Source organism: Lissotriton vulgaris, chromosome 12, assembly GCF_964263255.1.
Source record: "Lissotriton vulgaris chromosome 12, aLisVul1.2, whole genome shotgun sequence".
Classification (NCBI taxonomy): domain Eukaryota; kingdom Metazoa; phylum Chordata; class Amphibia; order Caudata; family Salamandridae; genus Lissotriton; species Lissotriton vulgaris.
In genome coordinates, this window is record NC_141700.1 from 607,761,135 (window position 1) to 607,773,624 (window position 12,490).

General features: G+C 44.9%; 1 protein-coding gene across 1 annotated transcript in view; it reads left to right on the forward strand.

Moving 5' to 3' along the window:
* DHODH (dihydroorotate dehydrogenase (quinone)) overlaps positions 1 to 12,490 on the forward strand; it is a 149,334-nt gene that overhangs the window by 42,634 nt on the left and 94,210 nt on the right. The window lies entirely within an intron of this gene.

Here is a 12,490-nt window from a genome sequence, read left to right on the forward strand (position 1 = left end):
CTATTACTCTCTGCTGTCTGTACTGTAAATAGCAAGATGATTTGTTATCCTGCATGGGATCATGTGTGTAACTTTTCTGATGGTTACATCTAACCGTATCCTCACTGTTAGAATATTCCTCGGCGTCAGGCTGTATCGGAAAGTTTAAACCGCATTTCTGTCATGCGCAGGTAGGTGGCTCTATGTGGCTCTGTGCAAACTTTGTTCCCAGGAAGTCACGAATGGAGATGCATATACCAACCACCCCTCCGTGCTGACATTAGTTACTTTCTTTCCATGCCTACTTATGCAGATCTGGAGCTCGCAACTTTTTCCTCGTCAGTTGACATTTTTCTTTAAAATTATTTTTTCCATTGTGGTAGAGAACTGAACCCCACCCCCTCCTAAAACTACAGTGTTTAAGCCCTATAGACTGTCGCAAACAGATGTCTATGACGGATTCCCACTAGGCTGCATCTGGTGTGTGGGTTCCAAGTCCTGCAAAGGGCACACCTTTAAGAATCTGAAGGCAATCCGGAAACTGAAACTGGACATTGCCAAAAACTGAAAGATACATTTGCACTCTCACTCAAAGTTGAGGGGGCAGACTCATGTCTACTCCTGAGGGCTTTCCTGCATCAGGTCATCATTGGGATACAAATATTTTGGTAAGTCAAAATCAAAGCGTAAGCTTAAGAAAACCAAGCACGTTTTGCCCCAGTCCCACTACTACGGAAGAGCCAGTTCCATAACTGATTCTTATGCACCCTGAGTTTCCTGGTTCATCAGACGTTTCAACAGATTGGCTGTGTTTCAAATTTCTGGCACCCTTCATGCTCCTTTTGGCATACCTTTGGGTCCCAAGGATCTGCAGAGTCCCCCAGGCAGGATGCTGCTAGTTGGTTTGCCCTCGGTGCAGTCTATGCCTCCAGAACTTGTCTCTGGTTCCACTCAACACTGGAGCTGACTTCCATCTTGGCACCAAAATCCACGCTAGTCACCAACAGCACTGGTGCCAACATGGGACTCTGTTCTTATAGTCTTCTCTGACTCTAGGGCTTAATCCTTCTCGGCCCGACTGAGTTCATGTCTTGATGCTATACAGATGCACCCGGCCAAGATGTGCTTCTGTAGCTTTTCGGTTCAGGCTCTGATCAGAGACCACCAGCTTTTTGGGATGACAATGGTGATGAAGGAGAGTATCATGTAGAAAGTGCTTTACAAAGGTAAGTAAATTTTTCTTTTTGGATAATCAAAGATGTCAAAAAATTTAACTAGACAGCTTAAAAGTAGTTGTTTACCTTTGTACTGATTCGAATTCGCCAATTATCCTTCCTTTTACAGTTTGTGTTATAAATTCCAAAAATCATTTGGCTATGGAAGTTCATTAAAGTGAATTTTATTCCATGTGGTTAATTAAAACCCTTACAATATATGGTACAGAACACTCTCAAATTAATTAAAAAGTACATGCAAAAAAAATTGGACAAAAACAATAGAAGCAACAGTACAATTAAAGTCTAAAATCAGTAACAAAATCAGTAATTTTAAGTTTTAAAAAGGGTCCATAAATGTATTTGAGTTACAGCTTAATTTAAAGTGATTACCATTTAAGCTCGGAATAAGGGCCTGCCTACAAGTCCTTTTATTAAGTTGATTAAAACCGGGTTTTAACCATTTACTACAAGCCTCCAGCAAAGCCGGGCATATACATCCAAAGTGCAGCAATGTCTCGTCTTTTATACCACAAAGACTACATTTTGCATCAGACCAAGTTGATTTCCAACTCTGAAAACGAGATGTATGAATTTAAAACAATCCAGCCATGTGCTTTTTGGGTTAAAGCTATTTTGTCAGATAAATCTAGAAAACAAATGAAACACAAGGCTTCCCCGAGCACTCGTATATTAGTATTTAGATGTCCATATAAGATCCTTCTTCACAAAATTTCTCAATTGGTACAGTTCAGTCCGTAATTCTTCAATTTAATAATTTATTGTTCCAAATTTCAGTCCAAAGAAAAAGCAGCCAACACGTGTTTCGTTGTGCTTAAATCTAGCAAAATAACTTATTCAGGGCTGCAACCCAAAATAACATCACATAAGTATATTACTAATATGTCCAATTCTACATTTGTATAAAGTCTGTTTACATCTTGAGTAGTTTAAAAATAGACCAACACAAGCCAACACCCAGTGTCTCCAGAAAAGGACAGAACCAAATTTCCAACAAGGTTTCACCCAAAGAAAGTGCCACTCAGTAGTTACTTTCTCAACCTATGCAGGTACCAATGTCATAAATTGACCAACCTCGTGTAATGTATTCTCTTTTGACATATATTCCGCTCAAACCATCCACTTATCACTTGGCAGGATATAGTCCTTATACACCAAATATTCTCTAAAAAATATACATATAAACATAAATATATTGTATCTCCTTCAGTAATTGGTCATTCAGAAGCCCCAACTCCAGTTTAATAACCCATCCACCTTGTACCTCACCAAAAAAGGGGGGGGGGGATCATCCTAAAATTATCAAAACAATATTTTTGTTAAAGCTATGCAATAGATCTCAGGATATTTCCTACCAATCTCCTTTAATAATTTAATTGTATTATTTGATTAAGAAGACCCCAAACCCCACTCAGTATAGTTAAAATGAGTGCAACAGTACCGTTTAGTGATCTCCACCTACGTATATTCTTTAATCCCAGTCCTACTCTCTCTCTCACATAGAGAGTTACCAATCGTCTGAAATAAAAATGTATATACTATAAGACCCATCTCTGTTCATCTAATAAAACATTGTGTGCTGCATAACTAAAAGTCAAAAGTAAGCTCACCCCATCAATCTGTAGTCATCACATGAACTAGATATCCTCCCTTAACTCCACAGATGTTCAGTACGCAATCAACAGTACGTGATCTGTAATTAATCGAAAACGGGACAGTTGTAATGCCCGTGCCCGCACTTCATCTTCGAATGTATAGTGTGTCTTGTATCCTGCCGTAACCTTTACTCTTCACTCACCTCCTATCAGAGCAATAGCGTCCCATTATCGACACTGTAACCGGCGTTCTACTCCACACACAAAAACTTATTCAAATGGCCTCACGAGTACGTGATCTGTAAATTATCAAGAATGTAACAGAAATAAGGCACGTTTCACATAATAGTTTGAATAATGTAGATCTTAACCACCCGTAATATAACCTGCTCACTCACCTCCTATCCTTACAACAGCATCCCAGTATCGATACTGCAACCGGCGTCCTACTACAGCGCCATCTTGGACTGCCTATTTAAACAGTGTCACTATGGGTGCCATCTTTGACTGAACTTCAGTCTTTTTAATACATGAGGATATTTCAAACCAGGTACTATGCGGTACCAACCACACTCAACTCTTATTCTTACAAAAACTGCCATTATCACTTGAGCATTCCATTCTCTAATCTCCTTCGTAATTATACACTTGAAGTAACTCAAAATTCCACCTCGTAATCTTGCGAGGTTTATACCTTTCTTCATCTCGTATTAAAGTTCATAATACGTGTCTGCTTGAAATTCTCAATCCCACGTACGTCATTTTAAAATAACAAAAGAGCCATGTCACTCATGGGTCCATTCAATAAATTACCGGTTGAGCGCAGAATAGTGTTTCCTTAAATGGGGTGCTCATCATCATATTGTTAAATCTTTCAAATCGTACTCTCAATATTAATTAAAAAGAGAGAAATTTGTAACTAGATTTTTTTTCTTTTTTCATTTTGTTTTAAAATGTTCAGCAAAAGAGGATATCATTCCCTGAAGTCCCACCGGTGTCTTACTTAAAAGTACGATATTATCTGCATATTGAATACTCGATATGTTCGAGGCATATGAGCTGCAGATCTCACACCGAGCATTAGATCGCCACCTGGTGTTGGGTTCTGAGCGATTGCATGTTGTTGTCGTCTTGGAAGAAGTCTTTGTAGTCACAAGATAGGTGACTCCTCCCTTGGACGATAGTGTGCATGGGCATAGACTCCATTCTTAGATTGTTTTTTTCCGCCACAGGGTTTGGGTGCAACTTTCCCGCTCCGGTGCAAAATCTACTTTTCAAGTAATTTGACGTGTAAAAACTTTACCAAACAACTTTCGATATCCATAACTATCGACTGAACTTTATCAGATCGATTCCGGTCGTCGACGAGGGCCGTTGGGCCTATCCACGCTGTGAGGCCTACAACTCATAGAAAGGACGCCGTTCAAGAGATGCCTCGAGTGTGGAGCAGAATTTACACACAGCGACTATCACGAGGTATGTAACCTGTGCTTATCACCAGAACACGACAAGTTCAGCTGTACAGCCTGTGCATCTTTTCGATCCAAAAAGAGTACTCTAGATCGGAAGGCCCGTCGACACGATATGCAGAGATCGGCTCCGGAACCGGTGGATATCTTCGACGAAGGTCCATGCTTCCCAGAGGAAGATTCTGATGATCTCCAAATCGTATCTGAGGCAGGCGACTCTGATGACTCCATAACTTCGGGTCAACGCGTAAGTACTACTGCCCTTACCCATGCCCTGAACACCTAAATCGAAGCCAAAGGTCAAAACTCAGCCTTCGGGGCCCAGTCGCGTCCGAAACACTTCTTCGAAAGCCCTGCCATCGAGCCCGGCTCCGAAGAAATTATTAAAGCCTACCGGTAGCTCCATACCGAACAAACCGCACGTGCGATACCACCAGCTCCCTCGGCACCGAAAACGAAAGAAGTCCCGGTTCCGAAACACACTCAGAAACAGATGACTCCTAAAGACAAGACAGCTCCGAAAACAATTAAGCCTGTTTCCGACGCTTCCAAGCTGACCAAAACAGCTTCCAGCCCGAAATCTTCGGTGCCGAAACCTACAAAGCCTGCTTTCGATGCTCCCAAGCCCCCGAAACCGGCCTTGACTCCAAAGACAATATCTTCGGTGCCGAAACATACGCCAAAGGACTGTATAACATCTCCTAAGGCTCAAGACCAGATACAACCATGCCCGGAACCGAAAAAATCGGAGCCGAATGCGGTTCCTCAAGAAGAGGAGCTTTTTCAACTTGATCCTTTGCAAAAAAGGATCTAAATTGATCCACAAACAGGACATGTTTGCCACACAGAAAGAGGAAGTTAGATACAGCACCTACACCTGCAGTGCCTGTCAAGAAGAAGGATTCTGCCACATCACCTATGCACCCTTCTTCTCCTGTACCTTCTCCTTCACCTCCTCTTCCTTCAAGCCATTACACCTCAAAATTCTCCTCCTCATTCTTCACCACCACATACACCACCTCAGAATGATTAGGAGTATAACCTAGGGGAAGGGTGAGACCCAGATGAGCCTTTTCCATACCCAAGTGATACACCAGACTCTGAGTACCCAAACCCACAGGTTGTTCCAGATATCCCTGACCCACATACATATCCATCCAAACCATCTCCTCCAGAAGATAATATTGGTTTCGGACACTTACTCAATAGGGCTGCCATCTATCATGGTGTCACAATGCACTCAGATGAGGCAGAATAAGAAAGATTTTTTGCTAGATACTTTTGAACACTCCCAAAAGTCAGTTCAAATACTACCTATGATTAAAGGGGTCATTAAGCATGCCCCAGAGGTGTTTAAAGATCCTGTTCGAGCTAGAATCATAAACCCAAGAATAGAAAAAAAAGTACAGACCTGCTCCTGGGGATCCTGCCTACATTAAGGGACAGCTACCCTTAGATTCCCTGGTAGTTTCAAACGCCAGAAAACGAGCAAACTCCCAAACATCAGGTGAAGCCCCACCACCTGATCAGGAATCAAAAATAATAGACGCTTCAGGCAAGAGAATAGCTGCCCAAGCTAGCAATACATGGAGCATAGCTAACACACAAGCCCTCCTCTCAAGATACGACAGGGATCACTATGATCAGTTAGAAACACATTTACAACATCTACCTGGCCAATATAAAGCACAGGCAAATGGCCTTATCCAAGAGGGTAAGCTAATCTCAAGTGCCTCAATCAAGTGCGCACTGGTTGTAGCAGACACTGCATCTAGAGCAGTGTTCTTCAAACTGTGGGGCGCGCCCCCCTGGGGGGGCGTGATGCCATCTCAGGGGGGGCGCGCACTCCATCCTAAACTCTCACTACCATTTCCCACATCACAAGTCCTTGGGCGGGACATGGAGGGGGTTCATCTGTCACGGAGGGTTGTGAGGGCGGGGCCCGCCCCTTCCGTGATGTCAGGGGTGTCCCCGGTGACATCACGGAAGGGGCGGGCCCTGCCTTTGCAGTCACGAGGGGGGAGCTGTCTGGGCCCCTGTAGCCGCCGCCATCGGGATCCACGTGGGATCCATGTATATGCCGCAATCAACCCCCAGAGCAGCGCCATCGGGGGCTCTGGGGGCTTCACTTTTAAAACATTGCCTCGAGCCCCCTGGCCGCCCAAAGCGATCCCGTAATGCCCCGGATCCTGCATCAGCCCCCGGAGCTCCGCAGCACTGCAGAGTGCTCCGGGGCTTTATTTTTCAAAGAACGGATCCTCGAGCCCCACACCCGAACCCACAGGAGCCCCCAGAGCCGCGCACAGGACATAGCGGACTCTGGGAGCCACCACAACTGCACAAAAACCCCAGAGCTCCGCATGAAGTGCAGCGGGCTCCGTGGGGGCTTCATTTTTAAAAATCGGGCCCTCGAACCCCAGCACGGCCTCACAAGCCCCCAGAGTACCACGCATGGAAACTGTCTCTGGGGGCATTTATTTTCATTAAAAAGGACCTCGAGCCACACAGCAGCACAAGTCCCGGAGCCCTTCACTTGGCCCGAGGGTTCTGGGACCTTTATCTTTTTTAATAATCGTGCCCCACACAACTGCAGCAACGATCCCCCCCAGAGCACCACGCAGGGAAGCGGTCTCTAGGTGCACTTTATTTTAATAAAAACGGGGCCTCAAGCCCCAACACCCCGGCCATCTTTATTTATGTGTTTGTTTTAAAAAAAATACTGGGGCCTCAGTCCCCCAAAGCCTTGTTCCTCCTGTAATGCACCGTTTGCTCCTCTTGTATTTGTTTGCTCACGATTGTTACTTTTGCCTCATGTAACACAGCATTTGCTTTTGTAATGTGTTCACTTGTAATGTTCTCTTGTATCAGTTCTGTTCTGTTCCTATTGTGAAGCGCTCTGACATCTTCGGGTAAAGTCCGCGCTATAGAAAAATGCATAAAAAAAATAAATGCTTCCTGTCTCACCATCCGCACCGGCTGCTCTGAATCCCACACAGCCCCCTGTCTCTTCTCAGAGTCTCTCCACAATGCCTCCCTCCCTCCCCCTTGTCCTCAGACTGCCTCGCCCCCTTCATGACCCCCCCTGCTTCCTTCCACCCGTGCTTCCTGCAGCTCCACAGAGCTTTGTTGGCATGGCTCGCCCCCACACGTGCCAGGGCTGTGTTGGGCACCCTGCTCCTTTCATGTGTGTGCCAGGCGAGGGCCTCCGTGCCCAGCATCAAAGCTCTATATGTCGGGCGGTGACACCCCCCCTGCTGCCCCCTCGCCCCCACAGCACCATCTGTCTCCCCTTCTCTCCTCCTTTCATCGCTGCCCCCTCTTCCACCCCCTCTCTCCAGCTCTTGTTGTCGGGCAGGAAGGACAGGGTGAATCTTACCAGGGGGGATATCACCCATCGGGTGGCAGGGCGTGCGCCCCCTCCTGTCCCTTCCTCACCTCTCCATTCAAAGTCTGATAAAGCGCACCGAAGCAGGGAGAGTCTGTGGGGAGGACCAGCATATGAACAGCCATGCACGCTCACAGGTGGGTCCTTCAGGCTGCACTTCCTGCATTCACTCACACTCTACCCGCAGGAAGGCGCTTGTAAGGGTGCTGCAGGAGTGCAGGGCACACAGATAGACACACGCACCCCACACCTCTACCCCCCTCTGGCGGAACCCCGGCCTGAGCTGAGCCGCCCATGACAGTGCCCTCATCACGGTACACAGCCCTGAGATACTGTGGATAGCCACCCAGCACCGTACCCACATCATGGTATGAAGCAAGGGTACGACAGATGCCCGGTACAGTACCCACAACATGGTCCAGGGCCATTGGCTGCGGTGGACAGCCGCCCGGCACAGAACGTGTAAGAAAGTAGGATCTGCCTTCACGGTTACCCCACGATTTGCTGGTGTTAGTATACAAGTTACCATTCAACAAGCAATAACTGCCTTTAACCTCTTTTTTCTTGGCTAACCACAGGCAAATGTAACGAGTTCGGCCCCTGCAGAAACAGACATGAGTAGGGTGTTAAATGCTCTTTAAGATGAACACAATAACAGTCTGTAATCTAAATCAAACATTACCTTCAAATTATTTGAGGGTTCTTTCTGGCTAAAACAGGAATTAACAAATAAGGCTGGAGGAAAATGTTCATGGATTATGTCAAATTTAGATGATATTTTAGGAAGTGGGGGTTGAATTCACAGAAGTTCATCTTTGAGAAATGGGATTCTCAATCAATAAAACATTCGACGCCCTGACGTACATACTTGGTATGAGTAGCACTATAAAAGAAATCAAATACACATGAGGGATGGTCTATGCGAAGATGAGGGGCACCATTGGAGGGTGGTAGCAAGGCTGACTGGCCGCACCGGGTATCAGGCGTTTCCCAGGGAGGCTGGAAAGGTGGGGGCAGGTTTGTTACTGGGGGCTGGCACTGCAAAGTTCCTTGAATATCCAGCATTTTTTAGGCAACAATAAAAGTGGCATCGCTTATATTCAGGTGTGGTTCACCAGGGTCAGGTGACTCATGTACCTGCTGGAAGATTGAGTTTTGAGCTGTGCAATAAGCCTTTGTCATTTAACCACACCCGCTCACAAACCTGCAGTTAACTAAACACACTTATTGTGTTGGACATTATTTGCCGGATATGGCCCAGGATATGAGGGTGGCGGTCCATTATGTGGTGTACGAGATTCCAGAAATTTGTCAGGTGGTGGGGGGGCCCGACATGTACAAAAAATCAGCTGGGGGGGCTCAAGCTACAAAAGTTTGAAGACCTCTGATCTAGAGCAATAAGCACTAGTGTCCTACTTAGATGACATGCATGGCTACGCATTTCAGGATTTAAGCAGGAAGTGCAAACAACCTTCTTAAATCAGCCATTCAACCAAGAACAATTGTTTGGTCCAGAGGTTGACACAGCACTTGAAAAAATGAAGAAAGACACCGATACAGCCAAATCTATCGGAGCTCTGCAGTCCACCCAAGTACGAGGCTCATTTCGTCGGTCCTTTTACAAAGGAGGTTCCAAACAAACTGGAGCAGACAATTCAGCTTCCTTTAAAACCAATACACAAACATTCTCCAATAGAGGATATTTTAGAGTAGGCTATAGAGGCGGCAACAACAAGGAAAGAGGTCGAGGAAATAACAATAATCAAACCTCTCCCAACACAAAACAGTGACTTCCTTCTGCTTCCCCAACAGCATTCCACTCCTGTAGGGGGCAGACTAACACCGTTCCTACCTGTCTGGAATTCCATCACAACAGACAAGTGGGTAAGACAGATTATTCAGTATGGCTACTGCCTAGAACTTACAGCTACCCCTCCACATGTACCACCCAGACAGCGTCCTATGTCTAGAGAACATCTAACGCTGCTCAAGCAAGAGGTTCGATCATTGCTTCTAAAAAACGGAATAGAAATAGTTCCATTACAACATCAAGGTACAGGGGTTTACTCGCTGTATTTTCTAATACCCAAGAAGTATGGGACACTAAGACCAATTCTCGACCTCAGGCCCCTCAATCTATATATACACTCAGATCATTTTCATATGATCACTTTACAACAAGTTCTCCCATTGTTGGAACAAGGCAATTTCCTTTCTACACTAGATCTCAAGGATGCCTACTTTCTCATTCTATACATCCTTCTCACAGGAAGTATCTAAGGTTTGTACTAAAGGACAACACTATCAGTTCGAAGTCCTTCCATTCGGAGTCAACACTGCACCAAAAGTGTTTACAAAGTGCCTAGCAGTAGTAGCAGCACATCCATGTCTTCCCATACCTAGACGATTGGCTCATAAAAGCCAAGTCACATTACAAACGATTCAAACATTGCACAACTTAGGGTTCACAATCAACTACACCAAGTCACATCTTCAGCCCTCTCATGTACATCAATACCTAGGGGCTACAACAAACACAGCTCCAGCTCTAGCTTATGCCAGGATACAGAGCATTCAAGCCTTAGTCACAAAGATTCAAACACGACACTCTCTCCCAGCCAGAGTGTTCATGCAACTAATAGGCATGATGGCATCATGCATTTTTATTGTACCATATGCAAGACTGCAAATGCGCCCATTGCAAGAATGTCTAGCACATCAGTGGAACCAGGCTCAAGGACAACTTACAGACCTGGTGTTGGTAGACAGCCGCACACATCGCTATCTGTAGTGGTGGAACACCAAAAACCTGTCCAGAGGCGGCAGTTCCTTGAGCCTGTTTTACGAATAGTACTTACAACAGATACATCCCTAACAGGATGGGGAGCCCATCTCCTACACCATACAACTCAAGGGAAATGAACCACTCAACAAAAAGTGCTCCACATCAAGCCCCTAGAGCTGCTAGCAATATTCCTAGTACTCAAGTCCTTCCAAGTACATGTACAGAACAACACTGTCCTGATCCGGACGGACAACATGACAGCCACGTACTACATTCAAAAACAGGGGGGGGGGGGACACACTCTATGCAACTGTCCCAGCTTGCACAGAACATTTGGAGATGGGCCATGCCACAAAAAATATATCTGCTAGCAGAACACCTTCCAGGAGTTCACAATCAGATAGCAGATCTGTTAAGTCGGCAGACACAACAGATTCACGAATGGGAACTACATCAGCAAGTTCTCATACCAGTCTTTCACAAATGGGGTCATCCAGACATCGATCTGTTCTCCACACTCAAACGCAAAATGTCCAACCTTCACCGCCAGGTTTCCACACCTGTTGTCCAAAGGCAATGCGATATGGATGAACTAGTCAGGCAGATTTGCGTACGCTTTTCCGCCACTCCCACTAGTAGTGCGCAAGCTAAGACAACAGTCTCTCAAAATGATCCTAGTAGCTCCCACATGGGCACGACAACCGTAGTTCACAACGCTGCTAGAACTCTTGATAGTTCCACACCAAAAACTGTCTGACACCATCCATGCTAACGCAGAACCATGGAGAGATCCGACATCCAGATCCAAATCAACTAAATCTAGCGATCTGGCTCCTGAAGTCTTAGAATTTGGTTACCTCAACCTACCACCAGACTGTATGAATATCATTAAGGAAGCCCGAAGACCTACTACTAGAGCCTGCTATGCAGCAAAATGGAAGAGATTTGCTATTTACTGCAACAATAATCAAATTGATCCACTGGATGCTTCTATCCAGAACATTATCTGCTACCTTGTACACTTACAAAGATGTAATCTAGCATATTCATCTATAAGGCTTCATCATGCAGCCATAGCTACATTCCTACAAAATAGACATTTGTCATTATTCAGAGTACCTGCAATTAAAGCATTTATGGAAGGATTGAAAAGAATCATTCCTCCTAGGTTACCACCCTCTCCAGTGTGGAACCTAAATTTTGTTCTTACCAGGGTCATGGGACCCCCTTTTGAACCTTTACACAAATGTGAACTGCAGTTCCTCATATGGAAAACCGCTTTCCTTATTGCTCTTACCTCTCTCAGAAGAGTAAGTGAAATTCAGGCTTTCACTATACAAGACCTATTTTTGCAACTACATCGTAACAAAGTAGTCCTAAGAATAAATCCAAAATTCCTGTTGTATCTTAACCAAGGTTTTGCTCAGCTCATCGGGATACATATCCGAGGCGCCAGACAGACTCCACTATAGGATCGACCGCGGGACCGTCTGAACAGATTACGGCACAACTGATTCCGGACCTCGCACAGGCTGCTATCCCAGATCTTTATACTCAGAACCCCGAATAGTACCATCAACAAGACTGCCTTACCAGATACAAACAATCATAGAAGCTTCTCTGCATTCTACTCTGGTAGACTGTTCATTTAGCTTTACCACCTCACCAGATTCCATTATTGGACAACGCGACACAGTCGGTGCGCAGTACCAGCCAAAACCTCACCTATTTGAATGGCCTAGGCAGGTTCTAATCTCCTTACATAAGACTCCATTGCCTCATACCAGTATATCCCTTTTAAGCTGCCCTTGATAACATTCATCTATTTTCAGGTTCTCTGGAAATACTCATGGCTTCCTGATGAAGGCTCACAGCTGAAACGCGCGTAGTACACTGTAACTTATAGCCATGTTTTAAATAACTACTGTAATGCACTATAAAAATACCCATGAATTGGAATTTACAGTATGTCATATATGTAGAAAATTTGTCACATATATATATATATATATATATATATATATATATATATATATTTAAAG